Source organism: Macrotis lagotis, chromosome 4 (genome assembly GCF_037893015.1).
Source record: "Macrotis lagotis isolate mMagLag1 chromosome 4, bilby.v1.9.chrom.fasta, whole genome shotgun sequence".
NCBI classification, from domain to species: Eukaryota; Metazoa; Chordata; class Mammalia; order Peramelemorphia; family Peramelidae; genus Macrotis; species Macrotis lagotis.
In genome coordinates this window covers 173,108,601-173,127,300 of record NC_133661.1, presented here as the reverse complement: position 1 = coordinate 173,127,300, position 18,700 = coordinate 173,108,601, and the positions used below count along the sequence as shown (strand labels likewise).

At 38.4% G+C, this 18,700-nt stretch overlaps 1 long non-coding RNA gene across 1 annotated transcript in view; it reads right to left on the bottom strand.

Moving 5' to 3' along the window:
* The window catches only part of LOC141520086 (uncharacterized), a 67,736-nt gene that overhangs the window by 33,253 nt on the left and 15,783 nt on the right, over positions 1-18,700 (bottom strand). The window contains exon 2 of the long non-coding RNA XR_012477540.1: positions 2,652-2,738. This is a non-coding gene — a long non-coding RNA (uncharacterized LOC141520086). The remainder of the gene's footprint in view (positions 1-2,651; positions 2,739-18,700) is intronic.

Genomic DNA, 18,700 nt, shown 5'->3' with positions numbered 1-18,700 from the left:
CTGGGTGGCTCTGCAGGCCTCCTTCTGTTTCCCAGGGTGGGACTGTGCTGTGTTAGCCTGGGCTCCAAGCTCACTCTGGTAGAGTTTTCCCTGTTGATAATCCAAGTTGGTGATCCCTTGTTGGGAGGTCTGGATACTGCTTCTGCTGCCTTGAGCCCAAGTGCCCCCAGAGATCCAGGCAACCCTTGGGCTGTTCCTGGAAGATTGGAATTCTTTTCTCAAGTGCAGCATGATCCTGACTGTGCTGTGGTCCCCTCCAACCCTAGTGGAACAGAGCATTCCCATGGATCTTCCAAGTTACCTTGGGCTAGAGAATTGCCTCACTGCATCTTTCTGTGTTTCTGCCTCTCCAAAATTTAGTTACAGTCATAATTTTAAAATTTTTGGAGTTTCTTGGAAGTGAACCTCTGGGAAATCCTGTCTTCACCCTGCCATCTTGACTCCCAAACCCCTCCATTCTTTTGAGTCCCTGCTTAGCTCACTCTCCTACTCCTGGAGTTCATCACTCATCCCCATAGCCTGATTCAGTTCCTTACTGTGCTATTTCTCTCTCTCTTGGACTTTCTCCTATATCTGTCTTCTGCCCAAACGTATTAAATAAATTGTTCAAGATTATGTAGGAAACTTTTTATGAATTCAGTTCTTTTGATTCAAAGACTCTAACATTAATTATCACCAGAGAGAGAGAGAGACAGAGAGAGAGAGAGAGACAGAGAGACAGAGAGAGAGAGAGATCACAGAGGACTGTCATTTTTTAAAATGACCAAAAATAACATCCGTCACTATATTATATAATATACAATTAATTTCTTTTAAATATACAAACATACATTTTTTTGCTGTTGTTTTCTTCTGTCCTGCTTTTTCTATTGAAGGCTTTCAACTAACATTTGTCTAGGTTTTAAAAATTGCAAAACAATTTACATAGTTTTTTTTATTTGATCCCATAACAACTCTGTAAGAGAAGTTCTTTTATTATCCCCATTTCACCAATGAAGAAACTGAAGCTGAAGGTCTTGCCTAGATATAGATGAGATTGCACAGTAGAAAGAATCCTGGATTTAGACTAAGGAAAATAAAAATTCAAATACTACTTCAGATGCTTACTAACTATGTAATCCTGGAAAAGTCACTTAACCTCTCTTAGGCTCAATTTCTTAATATGGAAAGTAGGGAAAATAATAGCAATTATCTTTAGAATTATTGTGAGGATCATAAGATATAATATTTATAAAAAGCTTTGCAAACCTTAAAAGTTATGTAAATGCTGGCTGTTTTGTTATTACTTTTTTTCTACACAACTACCAAAAAGTCTGAGGTAGGATTTGAATTTGTGTGCCTTGTCCCAATATAGCCAGCTAGGCAGCACAGTGGATAGAGCATGGGGCCTAAAATCAAGAAGATCTGAGTTCAAATGTGACCTCAGATAGTGACCTGGGCAAATCTCTTAAACCTATTTGCTTCAGTTACCTCCCCTATAAACTGAGCTAGAGAAGGCAATGGCAAACTTCTCTAGTATCTTTGCTGAGAAATTACCAAATGGGGCTCTGAAGAGTCGAACACAACTGAAATGACTAAACAGTGATTTCTTGTTCCAAAGTCCATTCCACCACCCCACTATTTCAATTTTTTCACATCTGTATAGTTAAACTCTCTATTCCTATTATCCAATACTATCCCAATAAAAAATAAATAAAATTTAAAAATCTCAATAAAAAGTTTTACTTGACAAATTTAGAAAATAATCCCTATTTATTAAATACTGGGTCTTTATATTTCATTGCAGCCACTTAGCATAGCAAAGTGAATTGAAATTTTTTAAATGGCTCCAACCCCTTTGCAATTGCAAAATTATTTCATAATTTTTGTTTGCAGGTGGTGGCTTAGTTCATAAAACAGTGGGGAGTCTCTCACTGCTCTCCTCTGAACACTGAATTGAAATTTGAACTCAGGTACTCTTGACTCTAGGGCCGGTGCTCTATCTACTGTGCCACCTAGCTGCCCCTCCTTCAGCCTTTATTGAGCATCTTATACATGCAATGCATACTGCTAGCTCTCCTGGGGTATACAGAGATAAGATATGACTTCTATCCCCAAAGAACTCTTTAACAAAAAAACAGAAACCAAGGAAAATATTTACAAATGAAAAACCAGTAAGCATGGAGGAGGCATGGAGTCTCTAGAGAAAAAAGGAATAAGTTTTTGAGAGATAAGGGTGGGAAAAAAGTTTCCCCAGGGAACACTAAGGTGTCTCTGGGGTCCAAAGTTCACACAATGTTTTCAGTGTCATTTTTTGTAGGAAGTGCTCAAGAGATACACAAAAACTGCTCTGAGGACAGCTGAGGGAAGCATCACTTCTTACTGGAAGATCAGACAAGTTTCATGGAGGGTTGTCATTTGATCTAAGTTTTGAAAAATGGATTGAATTTTTAATAGGTAGAGCTAGTATAGGAACTGGACCTGTGAGTTCATAAACAAAACTCTCAGATGAGAATTCCTTCTACCATTACAGGTCAGTCCCTTCTCTGAAACAGTTCTAGAAAATTGTCTGGCATACTCAGAATTTAAGTAATTTGTTCTAAGTCACACATAGCAGGACATGAATCTGGGTCTTCTAGGCATTAGGGATAATTTTCTAAAATGATGCTTACCTGGTAAAATGAAGGGATATGGATGGAGATGAGATCCAAATGAGGAGGATAGCCTACTGTTGTCTATCAAAAATATAGGAATGGGACCTAGAGGGGTGACATTGAAGGCAAAAGACCCGGTGTTAATAGGTTCATAGTGTTGGATACACTTTTTAAAATGACTTTTAAAAAGACTTTCTATCCAATATCTTCATTTTCACAAATGAGGGAACTGAGGTCCAGAAAGGTAAAGTAATTTTTTCACCATCCTAGGATAAATTTTTGTGCTGAGATTTGAACTGAGGTCTTGCACACTTCCCACTGCAATTAATGAACTAATGGTTCATTAGACCAATTTTAATAAATGTTTTCCTCTTCCCTCTCTTCCCATAAGTCTAACTGAGAGTATCCCACTCTTGTAAGACAGTGGTTCTTAAAGTATAGTCTGAAGAACTTTGGGTGTTCCCAGGATACTTTCAAGGAGTACATGAAGACAAAACTATTTCCCATAATAATATAAAGATGGTTTAATTTCTGATATATAAATACTGATATAGTCTACATAAAAGTTCTTTGGGGAAATTCTCAATAATTTAAATTTTTTAAAATTTATTTAAGGCAATGGGGTTAAGTGAATTGCCCAAGGTCACACAGTCAGGCAATTATTAAGTGTCTGAGGCTGAATTTGAACTCAGGTACTCCTGACTCCAGGGCTGGTGCTCTATCCACTGCACCACCTAGCTTCCCTTCAATAATTTTTAAGAGTATAAAAGAGCCCCAGAATAAAAAAAAATCTGAGAACTACTATTGTAGGATATTTAAGAAAGGGAACTGCTGTGAAGTTTGGAGTTGAGAGGATTAATTGACTAGCTTGGGTTTGTGAGAAGAAGGTAATTAACTGGCTGGTTGGAACTTGGGTTTAGTCTAAGAAGCCCAACGGACTTTCGACACCCAGAGATTCCCCAGTATTAAGGGAGGAATATGGAGGACCCTGAACTGGACTACCAGTGGATATGGTTAATGGTGTTCACCATTACAGGTTCACCTATACAGGATACCAGCAGCCAGAGGGCTGAGACCACAGCTGTACCTGGGAAGTCACATGGTGTAGGAGCAGAAGAGAAGAAAGTCCAGAATTAGTGCAAAATAGATTCTCCATGCCAGCGTTGAAAGTTGTTCTCTAACTAACTGAATAGCTTCTATTTTTATGTGAGCTCTAAGGGTGTGAGATTACTTTTTTGCTCTCCCCTCCTCCAAAAAAATCCCAATGCTTTTAACCTTAGGTTAGAGATATGGTTAGCTCTTGGGGACTTAGTATTCTGTTTATTCAGGCTATTGAGACATTTGTGAAAATGCAAGTAAAATTTTGCTAAAAATGATGTAATTTGAATCATCCCTGGACTCAGCTTTCAGTGAATATGATGCTATTTTTGTCACTTTGGAAACATGAGTCTATGGGTAATTGGGGTTTTGCCTATCATTACTCAGCATGAACTCTCAAACACCCAAATCACTTGATTGCTCCTTTTCCAAGCCTCTGGAGAAGGCAGATCACAATTTAACACATCAGGACTCTGGAACCTGGGTGATATGAGCAGTGGAATAGAGGTTTTCACTTCTAGTTTATATAACTTTCACTGACTGCAGAAATGCTCTTTACATTCAATGTAACCTCCAAGAGGTAATGTGATATAGGGGAAACTGGACAGAAGTTGGAAACAGAAGGTCTAGGTTCACTATTTACTAGCTGATGACTTTGGTATCTCTGGTCACAACTTCTGTGATTCCAAATTTCATCTGGAACATGGTGCTTATTATATATGCCCTACTTTCTGCATAGGGCTATTTGAAAGGATGAATGAATGAATGAAAATGTCCTTTCCAACTGTTAGACCCAGTGACAAGGGCTAGAGATACAAGAACAGGAAGTAAGACAGTCTGCCCTCAAAAAGCTTATATTCTAATGAGGGAAGACCCACACATGAAGAAGGGCAGGAAGAAGTTGGACTGGCACTTATCCAAACTTAAAGTCAGGAAATGGTGTGAGTGATGAGGAGGTCTGGTCAGGGGCAAGATAAGTCAAAAAGCTGATCTTTCAGAACCCAGTATCCCAGGGGAGGAGTGCAGGGTCTAGAGGCAGGGAGCTAGAGAGGAGCCAGGTTTAGAAATGACCAGGAAATAACCAAAGGAGAGACTTTGAATTCAGAGCTAACTAGTTAATATCCCATACTATAGTTTTGCACACTATAAAGATTATTCAAATGTGATACTATAATGAGGTTATTTTAGTCCCAAGGTAAAGATAATAAAATCCAGGATGACTTCTAGGTAGTGAGCCTGAGGAACTAGGAAGATAGTATTGCCCTCTATAGTAATGGGGCTGAGCTGGATGGGCTTAAGGGAAGATAGTGAATTCGGTTTTGGACATGTTTAGCCAAAATAGATGTCTATTTTTTTTGTCTATTTTTGAGATGTCTAAAAGGCATTGGGAGATTGGAAGTTAGGAGAAAGGCTGGAGCAGGGTAGGTAGATTTGAGAGGTGTCAGCAGAGATGGTAGTTAAATCCATGGGAGCTTCACCAAGTGAAGTAGGTTAGAAGGAGAAAAGAAGTCCCAAGTCAAAACCCTGTGGAACAGCATTAGAGTGCATGATCGGTAAGGAAGGCCGGCTGAGAAGGACTGGTCAGATAGATAAGAGGAGAACTAGGAGAGAGACAGGAGTATCAGGGAGGATACAGTAATCAATATTTTCAAAGGGAAGCTGGGAAGAATGAGGACTGAGAAAGCAATTGAGAGATCACTGGAGATGGTTTTTGGGGGAATGATGAAATCTTAAGAGATTAAGAAGAGGATGAGAGAAAAGTGAAAGCTTATCCCTTACATACCCCCCCATTCATCCCATTTAGAGTTTAATTCCTCTTTCCTTCCTTCCTTCCTTCCTTCCTTCCTTCCTTCCTTCCTTCCTTCCTTCCTTCCTTCCTTCCTTCCTTCCTTCCTTTCTGCAGAAAGAATGAGAAAGTTCTAAGTTCTGCCTCTGACATTAGTAGTGTGATACCTGGTAAGTCACTTAATCTTTCTGAGCCTCTGGCAATTCTCAAAGGTTATAAATTATGGTTGGTAATATAATACATGCAAGGCCCTCTTTTGATCCCTGTTAAAATGCAAGTGCCCCATGGAGGATTACACTTTAAGCTCATATATCTAGAGTTAGAAGGGAAAGTATGGGTCTTCTAATCCAACTTCTTCCTTCTAGATGAGGAAATAGTGACCCTAAGGGCCTAAATGACTTGTCCCAATTCATTTATGTGATAATAAGTGGGAGAACTGAGATTTGAACTGGGGTCCTCTGACTCCAAACATCAGCTATTTTAAGTCATTTAAATCTTGGTGTAATGGAGTTCCAGATCTTTCCTAAAGAATACTTTTTTTTAAATAAAGAAAGGAAAATATTTTCCTAGACAACTGAATAGATAGAGAGAAAATTCTTCTCTAGGAGTGTGTTGACAGAAGGGACCTCAAAGAGAGAAGCTGGGTCACTAGAAAACTGGGAGTCATGATTAAAAGTGGGTTGTAGGAAGTGGGGAAAAATCTCTATTCTATGAACTTTCTATCTAGTTCATAGAATGGAAAATCTCTGTAACCTGGCATCCCTTTTAGTATGGCTTAGACTGGTGGATCACTTAAACTCAAGAACTCTGAGCTTTAGTGGGTCATGCCAAACAATATCTACACTGTTTGGCATAAATATGGCAAGTTACTTGGGGGGGCACCAAGTTGCTTGATGTGGACTGAAACAACTCAGGTTAGAAAAAATGGAGCAGGTCAAATTTTCCATGCCAGTTAGAATGATATTGAGCCATGAATAACTCCCATACTTTTAGCCTAGGCAAGATAGGGAGATTGATATGAAAGAGAGAGGGAGAAGAGAGAGGAGAGAGGAGAGAAGAAAGAAGAGAGAGAGAGAGAGAGAGAGAGAGAGGTGTGAAAGGAGTGAGGGATGAAGGAAGGAATAAAGTTAGAAATAAAGAAAAAATGAAAGAGAAAGAAAGAAAACTTTGAAGCAGGATTGCCCAAGCAGTGTTCTGTAAAAACTTAGTATTGTTTCCAATATGAAATAGAGCTTCCATGAGAAAATATTAATGCTAGTGATGTTTTCTCCTCTAAATTATTAGAAAATGAGGCCTTGGCAGAGGCCCAGATTGCCTAAAATGAAGGAGGTTGCTCCTAATGATGTGATAGGCACATCTCTTTCCAGAAGTAGAACCTTGTCATCTCCCACATGGGTACCTCCATCTTAGATGATTCAGGCATGCACCAAACCCCCATTACACTTAAATATAAAAATAAAAATGTTAAATCCCCAAATTCTACATATGGCAATGTTGGCATCAAATAGGGTCTATTTCCAGCAATTTTTTCCAGAATTCTCTTGACCTCTTTCCTTAAACTCCAGTGAATTATGGATTCCACCAATTTATTTCAAGTGCAGTAAATATTTTGTGGCCAAATTAATTTGGGAAATCCACGTTTGGTATATACTTGGCGTGTGTGTGTTTGTGTGTGTGTGTGTGTGTGTGTGTGTGTGTGTGTGCGCGCCCACACAAAGATATGTACAAGAACAAACCCAAATTCAGAGAGGATTTCCATTAGCTTCTCAAGGACAGAAAGAAAAAAATTGTTAATTTTAGTTCTGCACCATTCAATATGAAGGAAACAGTAGGCCAATATTGACAAGTGTGGGCTACAAGATGAGCTTAATATAGCAAAGTTTGCTTTAAGTCATCATGTGCAGGATGTATGATTAAGTCATGCTTGAACTTCTAGATGATGAGGCCATACTATTTTGGGTCCACCTTGTGCTGGGTTTAATATTTCTTGTCTGGCTAGATCTTCTCTAAGGGAATGCCCAGGATTTAGATTCTTATCATCTTGTCGTTTTCCCTTGGGAGAAGATCATGTAAGTGGACTTTCCTTCTCTTGTTCCCTTGACTTCTTTAGTAAGTGTGCTCATGTATGCTGTCTTTACCTTGGGCCACATAATTAAGTGCTCAATTAATAAAAAAATTATTGATTCCCTACTATTCACAAAGTAATGTGCTATAGACCAGGGGCAGGAAACATCAGGCCTTAGGACAAAAATGGTCTGCAAAATCATTTGGACTGATGCTACCTTAATAACCACAGATGGGACTTGAAATTCAATAATCTAGGAACTTTTTAGGGGTGAGTTAATTAAATGTTTGATCAAATATAATAGGTTAAATTTGAAGTTGATGATTTTGTATATCCAAATGGCTCTTGGAAGAAAAAAGATTTCCCACCCCTGCTATAGACTCTATAGATAGATGAATAGAGTTCTTTCCTTCAAGGAATCTATATTGTAGAAATGGAGATGACCCATACACAAATATCCTCTATTTGGAGAGATGACAAGAACATAAATAACTCCAACATGAATTAGAATATGATCAGAGCATAGTATAGAGAGTCCCAAAGGAAATTCTCCTGACAGTTCTTAGGAGATGGGAGAAATCCTGTCTAGCTGGAGACAGTCAAGGAAGACTAGATGAAGTACATGGAAACTCATCTGGGATTTGAAGATTTGGTGATGACTTGAGGAAAGGTGCGAAAGGGGAGAGGAACTTGTCAAAGTAAAAAGTCCTCCAGGCTTATAAAGCTGATGTCAGAGGCCAGTTTTATATCATGATTGTTTTTACTGTGTGATTCTGTGATTTTATTGTCATTTCATGAATAATTGAGAATTTTCTTTGGGGGGGGGGTCAGCTAGTGGAAGAGAGTGCTGGCCTGGAATCACAATGATATTGTCATGAGATCAAATCTAACCTTAGATAATTTACTATAGGTATGACCCTGAGCAAGTAACTTAACCCTGTTTCCCTCAGTTTTCTGTAAAAAGAACTGGAGAAGGAAATGACAAACAACTCTAGTAACTATGCCAAGAAAACCTGCACCCGAATGGGTTCATCAAGAGTTGAATACAACCCAGCAAAACTGAACATCATCTTTCAGGGGAAAAGATGGACTTTCAATGAAACAGGGGACTTTCAAACTTTCCTATAGAAACAATCAGAGCTGAACAGAAAGTTTGATCTCCAAGTACAGGACTCTGGTGAACCATAGAGGGAGTGGAAGAGAGGGACTAACTATGAGGAACTTGATGATGTTGAACTGTTTGTATTCCTGCATGGGAAAAAGATATTGATAACTCATATGAACTTTCTCATTTATAAGAGCTGTTGGAAGGAGCATATATATAGAAAGGGCACAGGAAGGAGTGAAATATAATGGTATGATATAGTAAAAAAGATGGAGTCAAATGGGTGATAAAGGAAAGTACTGGGAGGAAGAGAAGGGAGAGGAAGAAGGAGCTAAGATATTTCACATAAGAGTCAAGAGGAAAGCTTTTTCAATGGAGTGGAAAGGGGAAAGGCAAGGAGGAATGAGTGAGCCTTCATTCTCATCAGAAATGGCTCATAGAGGAAATAACAAACACACACTTAATAGGGTATAGAAATCTATCTTACCCTAGAGAAAATGGGAAGAAAGGGATGGGATAAGGGAGAATGGGGGGGAGGGAAGGGGGAAATAGGTGATAGAAGAGAGAAAAGATTGTGGGACAGGCAGGGTACTCAGATACAACATATTTTGGACAGGTACAGGATAAAAAGAGAGAGAACAGAATAAATGAGAGTGGGAGGAATAGATGGAGAGAAATATAGCTAGTAATAGCAACTGTGGGAAAAATATTGAAGCAGCTTCTCTAGTGGACTTACAATAAAGAAGGCAACTTACCCCAGAGACAGAGCCATTGGAATCTGAACACAGACTGAAGTACATTTTTTTCATTTCTTTCACTATTCTTGAGGTTTCTCATCTTCTTGGGGTGAGGGGGTTTATGTTTACTCTTATAATAAAATTATTGTAAGAATACAAAATAAATAAACCAAAAAAAGAGTTGAATACAACTGAAAACAAGTTCTCTGTAGAAAAGATTCAAGGGGACTGGATGTTATTAGATAGCTTAATTTTTGAAGAATCCCTAAGTTAAAAGGTATTTGAAGCAGGTGAGAAAAGGGTAGGATTTGTGTCTCAGGGCAAGAAATCTACATGGAGGGTTTCATGGGGTCAATAGAGTAGAGGTTTTGGGTTGCAATCTGGATATTTATTCAGTATTTAATTGTGCAAATCACTGCACTAGGGGTCAGGGAAATAAAAACGAAATTAAGATACTTCTTGCTCTTAAAGAGCTTATATTTTTATTAATTTTTCCATCCTTATAATTTATTTTTATGTAACACTTTATAATTTACAAAACAGTTTTCTTATAATCGTTTGAAAGAGGAGATACATTTTATACATCAGGAAACAAGGGACAGAATGGTCTGTGGTCAAGTACAGCAACTAAGTGTAGGAGGTATGACAAACTCATATCCTCTGCTTCCAAGACCAAGATTCTTTTCCCTGTAGCATTCTATTCCTCATAAATGCAGTTAGCTGCAAAGTACATTATAGTAATCATCTCTTACTAGTCATTCACCTGTTACCTACTCCTATTATACAACTGATACCAAAGGGACAATACTAAAAGTAACTCAATCTAATGCAATAAATCTTATATTAAGTACCTCCTGTTTGGCAGCTGAGGCAACTAGGTGGTTCAGTGGATTGAACTTTGGGCATGAAATTAGGAATACTTGAGTTCCAATCTAGTCTCAGACGCGTATTAGCTCTGTGACCTTGGACAAGTCATTTAATCTCTGTTTCTCTTAATTCAGTGGAGAAGGAAATACTCTTCAGCATCTTTGCCAAGAAAATCTCATGGAGAATATGGTCCATGGAGTCATGAAGAGTTGGAGGCTACCAAATGACTGAACAACATCATGAACCAGATACTGTGCTCTGGGAATACAATTAATAAAAAAGAAAGATAACTCCTGCCTTCAAGGAACTTAGAATCTAATGGGACTTCCAACATACCAAAGGAGTGGAGAAGGGACATCAGGGACCATCTTGATTAATGGAGTTGGAAAAAAACAGTCAAGGAGGCACATGGAGGGTGGGTTGAGCCCCAAAGTCTTGTTTCTGCCTTCTATGAAGGAAGGCATTGGGGAGAGTTTCTATTCCCATCCTCTAGCCCTCCAATCAGAGGGGAGAGAAAGAATTGGGTAAAGTGATGGGCGCGGGAGGTGATGCAGAGTAGAGTCCAAAAGTTAAGGCATGTCAGAAACAGCTCTTTCTTTCTTTGGATTCCACAGCTCATAAATGTCCTTTTGTGTACATATCCTTAATGTTTTCCTTTGGCAGACTTGGACAATTATGGGTTTTAAACTTATGCTTTTGGTTAGGCCTTTTTTGTTGGCTAGGTTCTTCACCCAAGGTTTCTGCTTCCAAGTCATCTTTGTTACTTATTCTTTACCTGCCTCAAAATTTAGGTTGAAAGGTAGAATTTCTTCAAGTCTAAAAATGATGGTTAGTGTTTAGCATTTAGACAAGGTGACAGTTTATTTTCTTCTTTAATTCTACGTATGATTTATTTTCCCCTCATACCTCTGTATCTAAGATTGGTTGGTCTTTTGTACTGGGATCTCAGTGTCTTGTTTGTTTTTCTCTTGCCAACTGTAGGCATTGGCAGACACACACATAACATTCCCCTAAGACAAGATTTTTATGAAACTTCATCACTTACTAAAACTTTGAGTGGTGACATACATTTTGAAAACCAGCAGTTTTCTTACCTATTTGTATCAATATCTACCTTTTGCTTTGGTGAGTAGTAAATATATTTTATAATCTTAAAATTCCAAACAGGAAGAAATAATGTTGTTGTTGTCAGTTTAAAGAAAACCCTCACACACCAAATAAAACTGCCTCTTGAATAGATTTATGTGATTAGAACCCTTTTTAAAGTAAGCTGGGAAGAAGGTAGATAGAGAGGGACTTCTTGCTTAAGTTATAGTAATGATAAACCCCTGTTTTTAATTAATCCAGTTGGAAATTGTCCTTCATCTAGGAGCAGATGGCACAGTAGCCTGGAATTAGGAAGAGCTGAATTAAAATTCAGACTTAAAACAGTTACTAGCTATGTGATTTAGTCTCAGTTTCCTCAACTGTAAAATAGAGATAATAATAGTCCTTACCTCCTGAAGTTGTAAAAATCAACTGAGATAATATTTGTAAAATTCTTAGCATAATGCCTGCCATACAATAGGCACTTGCTAAATTCCAGCTATTTACTGCCAAAAAAAAAATAGAATTAGGAAAAAAACTGTCTTATAGTAAATATATCTTATAGCTATATATAGTATAGTATAGTATATATATTATATATAGTAAATATATCTATAGATATAGTAAATATATCTGATAGATATTTGCTATATATAACCAATGTCCATTCTGTGCCTCTCTTTTGCCTTTTAATATTGTGAAATTCCAATATGCACAACCATATAGTTAGTATCACTGTGTGCAAATTTGTGTAAAAAAATATTTGGGGCAACTAGGTGGCACAATGGATAGAGCACTAGTCCTGGAGTCAGGAAAACCTGAGTTCAAATCCAGCCTCAGACACTTAATAATTACCTGTGTGACCTTGGACAAGTCACTTTAGCCCCATTACCTTGTAAAAAAAACCTTATTTTTTGGTGCCAAGAAGCAGTTTGAAACTGAGGGGAACTTGTCCAGGGTTCTACAGCTCATTAGTGTCTAAGGTCAAATTTGAACTCATGAAGATGAGTTTTCTTGATTCTAAGACAAGCACTGTATCCATTGTGCCACCTGGCTGTTCAATACATACCTTTTAGATGCTTATTCTCTTCCCTTTCCCTCAAACCTGTCATCTCAACTATCAGGAAGTCTGAGCTCAGGAGTTCTGAACTGCAGAAGGCTAGACAGATGACTGCTCCATTAACCATCAGATAGCCTAAGGGTAACCAGCCCAGGTTAGAAATAGAGAAAAAAATCAAAGCACTTATGCTGATCAGTAGTGAGATAGAGACCATAACTAACCTCTGGGAAAGCCTACCAATTTGTACTTCATATTTTCATAAGGGATACCCTGGATATGTATATAGATTATTGTAAAAATTTTATAAAGTAGAGAAGGTAGACATACAGAATGGTAGTTTTTGCTGTTCTTTCCCCCACCTTTTGGGAATAATAATATTATCCATTGTTTTTTTCTATTATTTTTCTATTCTTCCTCTCTTTGAAATATCTTGTAAAATGATACCTCAGTGCTTTCAAGGGCCATAATGGGCAGAGAGCTGTGTCTGGAGTCAGGAAGACTCATTTTCCTGAGTTCAAATTCAGCATCAGATACTTAGCTGTATGACCCTGGTCAAGTTATTTAACCATGTTTGCCTCAGTTTCCTCATTTGTAAAATAATCTGGAGAAGTAAATAGCAAACCATTCTAATTTCTTTGCCAAGAAAGTCCCAAATGGCTTTTCAAAGAGTCGGACATAGGTGAAACAACTGAACAATTATAGTGCTTAAAAGATTGTATTGCCTTCAGCATAAATTCTCAGAATATGTTTGGATTGGTGCAGTTGCTATTCCATTCTTTATCTTAATTATCATTTCAATGTTGGGGGCTAAGGTGTTAGGATACAAATGTGGTGACTCTATTATCCCTGATAATGTAATTAGATCAATATAAAGGACCCCTGTGAATGTTTTCAAAATGATGTGGCACATCCCAGGCTTTCTGTAGACTTGTTTTCACTTTCATTACATTTCATTGTTTTTTGAAGTAATGCTACTTGTAAATTTGCATACATCCTCCTCTTTGATGTCTTCCAGATCAGTTTATATGAGTTTTGAACACAGAAGGAATTTTGCAAATGTCTGTTGAATGAATGCATTGTGTATGTTTGTAAAATACAGTACATAAGCTCTCCATTATTCAGGTTGATGACGTGGAGAAGCATTAGTGCTCAAATAGGCTGTGAGATTTCTCAAATATAAAGCACTATTTAAGTTAAAGATCTTCTTAGCACAAAGTAGGAATGATTTGAAGGGATCCCTTAATTGGGAAAGTTGCTTGTAATTGATTTGAGTGAAACTTTTCTCTCTCTTTAATGTACTCGGAAGCTATGTTTTAGGGTTTGAGATGGATAGCTGCTTTTTCTTAAACATTGTCCTTGTTTATTTTATTTTATTTTATGGACTACTTTGGGAGAAGGCAAATGACTTTGTGGCTTGTTATTGACCCTGCTCAGCTCATAAGAACTTAGTCTTACTTTTAAGGAGCTGGGAATGAAGTAAATGATGTTCATTTTTATTTTTATTATTTATTTATTTATTTAAGGATTTTGCAAGGCAAAATGGGGTTAAGTGGCTTGCCCAAGGCCACACAGCTAGGTAATTATTAAGTGTCTGAGACCGGATTTGAACCCAGGTAGTCCTGACTCCAGGGCTGGTGCTTTGTCCACTGTGCCACCTATCCGCCCCATGTTCATTTTTATAAACAAATTTTTATTTAATTTTTTATTCTACTTGGTCATTTCTTTTTGTTTGTTTTTTAGGTTTTTGCAAGGCAATGGGGTTAAGTGGCTTGCCCAAGGTCACACAGCTAGGTAATTATTAAGTGTCTGAGGTCGGATTTGAACTCAGGTACTCCTGACTCCAGGGCCGGTGCTCTATCCACTGCACCACCTAGCCGCCCCTACTTGATCATTTCTCAAAAAAAATTTATATATAGTAGGTAGAACAGAAAAAGGTGAAATGACTTCTACAGTTTACATTTAGCATGACTGAAATTTTTTACAATATTCATATGCTCCTTCCAAATTTGTCCTGTTTATCTCTTTCCTTTTGAACTTCTTTGTCTCCCTTCTTTGCATTTCTTTTTTTTTTTTTTATTTTTGCAAGGCAATGGGGTTAAGTGGCTTGCCCAAGACCACGCAGCCAGATAATTATTAAGTGTCTGAGGCTGCATTTGAACTCAGGTCCTCCTGACTCCAGGGCCAGTGCTCTATCCACTGCGCCACCTAGCCGCCCCTGCATTTTCTTTTAAAAGCTTCAGTCTTTTCTTCTCTTTTTGATAACTATTGTTAGTTCCCTTTCTATATACTATATCCCTACCTTAACTGAAAAAAGAAACTCCAGCAATTCGTCACTTTAATGCCATTTTCTTCCTAACTGACAAAGAAACATTGTAGTTCTGAAGAATCACAATTCCAGATGACTAAAGGATAATGGAGTAAATATATTGTAGGGATAAGTTAGCTTCAGCATATGAATTACATATAGAAATAGCATAAAATGTATCTTTTATGCATGTTGAATTTAAGGTTATATATAAATTCAAACATATAATAGTATAAAATGTTTAAGGAAGATTTTGACTTTTGTCTGACCACTGAATTTCCACAACTCTGGAGGACAGAGCAAGGCTAATAATGATTTTGTACAGCTCTGCCTTACTCAAATCCAAGTTAAAACATCAACCCCATGATGTCACTGGTCCTCTTTCAGAACAAAGGATGAACAACAACACAATCAGACCTTTGCTTTGGGAATATCACTTTAGTAGCTGTGTAGAAGGTAGATTGGAGAGAGAAGAGGCAGATAAACAATAAGGAGGCTATGGGAGAGGTGATGAGGGACTGGGCTAGGATGTCTATAATGTGAGAAGAGGGAAACTGAGGGATATGAAAAATGTTGTGGAGATAAAACTAATGAAACTTGGCAAGTGATTGATTCCAAAGAGTAAGACAGAGGGAAGAATTGAAGTGAATTATTAAGAACTTACCATTTGGCAGGCACTCAAATGAACTAAAAACAGGGAGTACAAATACAAACAGAAAGAGAGATAGACCCTGCCTTCAAGAAGCTTGCATTTTTTTTTTTAGGTTTTGCAAGGCAAATGGAGTTAAGTGGCTTGCCCAAGGCCACACAACTAGGTAATTATTAAGTGTCTGAGACCCAGATTTGAACCCAGGTACTCCTGACTCCAGGACCGGTGCTTTATCCACTATGCCACCTAGCTGCCCCAAGCTTGAGTTCTAATTAGCCTAAGCAGATCAGTGGAGCTGTGGAGAAGAGGAAGCTAGCTGTAGAGAAATAGGAATTGTAACTTGGTGAGAAATGAGATGCAGGTTGGCCTAGATGTCCTTAAATGGAGGTTCTGGGAGAAATTGCCTGGAATGAGGGATGGAAGGATTGAGACACTCTCTACAGAAACAGAGTAGCCAGAAAGTAGGGAATTTTTAGAGGAAGAGATAAGGAGTTAACAACAATAGAAGAGGCTTCCAGAGGGTGTGAACAGAGAAGAATAGGGACTAGAAAGGTTGGGGCCTTGGGAAGTATGTATTAAGGGAAGGAAGAAGGAGGGTTGTTGGCTAGTGTGTGCAATTTTCACTGGTCATCTCTGCTTCCCATCCCAAACTCACTGACATGGCCTTTAGCCCAGATACCCAGGCCAGGTAGTGCTTTCCCATCAAAGGTAAGATAGGCCTTATGGGTGAGGCAGGATGATAACAGGGACATGGGGAGTGGTAACCTCAGGATTGGGAGAGGCAGAGAACTGGTCTGGTAGCTGATGCTCTGTCAAAAGAAAGAAATCATAAGGTATGTTCCCCACGGGTAAAGCTGTGCCCATCCCAGGCTAGCTCTGGCTCTGCTGACAACCTCTTTATGGTCATCTTAGGTTTCGTTATATGAGTTTTAAAACTTAGTTTTCAAGGGCAGCTAGGTGGAGCAGTGGATAGAGCATCAGCCCTGGAGTCAGGAGTACCTGAGTTCAAATTTGACCTCAGACACTAAATAATTACCTAGCTGTGTGGCCTTGAGCAAGCCACTTAACCCTTGCAAAAAACGTTGCAAAAAACCTTTAAAAAGCCCAACAACTTCATTTTCAGCATAATTGCTAGTAATGAAAAATGTCACAAGTTCCAAAGTGACTGAAATTTGCCTTTTCAACATGTCAAGGAAAGATAGAAGTATAGGAAAGAAAGAAGAGTCAAAGAGGAAGAAGGAAAGGTGAGTAGGAGGCAAAGAGGTAGAAGGGAGAAAGGAGTAAAAATGAACAGAAATGGAGAGAAGAAAGGAATGAGGATAGGTAGAAGCATCAATGGTCTTTCTTAATAAATACTATTTTTGATCCCAAATTACAAGATGAGTAAACCACAGCTTAGTGCTAGGAAGAGGAAGCTGCTATTATTCCTTTTATCTGCATTATACCCGTTTTACTGTTGAGGATGCTTTGGCAAACAGAAGTTAAGTGCCTTGCCCAGGGTCACACAGTGCCTGAGGCCAGATTTGAATTTATGAAGAGGTCTTCCTGACTCCAGACTCAGAACTCTATCTACTGTTCCACCTAGCTGCCCCAATTCCACTACTGCCTCATAAGAGGGTGTATTAATAAGTGTGACTGTATTGCCATTCCAGGATAATTCGCATTTTAAAAGATGGTCTTAGAAGACCAATTCCTTAAAGAGAAGGAATGACTCAGTAGTGGGAATTTCAAGGGCCCATCTAGACACCATCTAATGAATTAGCCTGGCACCAGTCTTTCACTAATCTGAGTTTTTCCTTTGTAATAGTCTCTAGAGCTTAAGGAGAAATGGGGAGTCCCTTGGCTCCAGGAATCAGCTCAGCTGTCTTCCTTTTCCTGACCTCCCTCCTCCCCATTTAATCAAGGTGCAGATGGAATTTTTTTTTTTTTAGGTTTTTGCAAGGCAATGGGATTAAGTGGCTTGCCCAAGGCCACACAGCTAGGTAATTATCAAGTGTCTGAGTCTGGATTTGAACTCAGGTACTTCTGACTCTAAGGTCGGTGTTCTATCCACTGCACCACCTAGCTATCCCCAGATGGAATTCTTAAAGAACATTCACCTACATTGTACCCTGAATGCTTTCTTCATGTCCAGGGAAGTAGAGAATAGATTATTTTATGAGAACATGCAGTGAGTAGGGGAGAGGGTGAGATGTTGGAGATAGAAGTCTAAGTTAGAAGAAAAAGAGATAAGGCACAGAAAAGTAGGACAAGAGTTCAGACTGTTAGTTATACTATTACGCAGCAGGGAGGCAGAAGGTAATCATAGCTCTCCATCTTGGTAAAAAGCTAGACCTATTTTCTCAGAGGGTAGAGACATGCTAATCCACAAAGGTCCAGGACTCTGTGAATTTTGCTGATTTCAAAGTCTTCCTATTCCCTTGCCAAGGGTCAAGGCTATTCCCTGCCATAATTTCTGATAGAGAAACTCATCCCAATTTTCTAAGGGACAAAGGCATTAATATAACACTCACAAAAAAAAAAATGATCTGGTTTCTTGCAGGTTTTGCCAGTGGAGAATAAGCTCTGGTTGATCCTCCCAAGTAGAATTAGGTTTGGCTGTGCTGGTGGGCTGTATGTTTTTTTCCTCTGAGGACTGGACTAACTAATTCTAAAGGGGCTAATTTAAAGAAAGTGTTCATAGAATCATAGATAGGGGCAGCTGGGTGGTGTAGTGAGCTTAGAATCAGGAAGATTCTGGCTGTGCTGCCAATGGGCAAGTCAATCAACCCTGTTTACAATTTACTCAATTGTACAGTGAGGTAGAAAAGGAAATGGCAACCCACTACAGTGTCTTTGACAAGAAAACCTCAAATGGGGCCTTGGAGAATTGAATACAACTGAACAACAATAAGAATCATAGATAACACTAGTAAACATAGCTAGCATTTGTATAGTGCTTTACAATTTACCAAGTGTTCATTTGATTTTCACAACAACCCGAGCAGGTGGGTTCTATTATTATTCCCATTTTATAGATGAAAATTATCCAGAGTCACATAGTTAAGTGTCTGAGAAAGGGTTCAAACCTAGATCTTCCTCACTCTAAAATAGGGATGTTGATCTGGATCAACCTCTTGTCCAATCTCCATATTATACAGATAGGAAAACTGAGGCTCAGAGAGATTTAGGAAATTGTCCAAAGTCACACAGATAGCATATGAAGAGTCAAATTTTGAACCTGTGTCCTCTGTCTTTCCCCTGTATCACAGAGAGATTTTATTATTTTTATTATTTATTTTGGTCACAGATACTCATAACAAATATCCA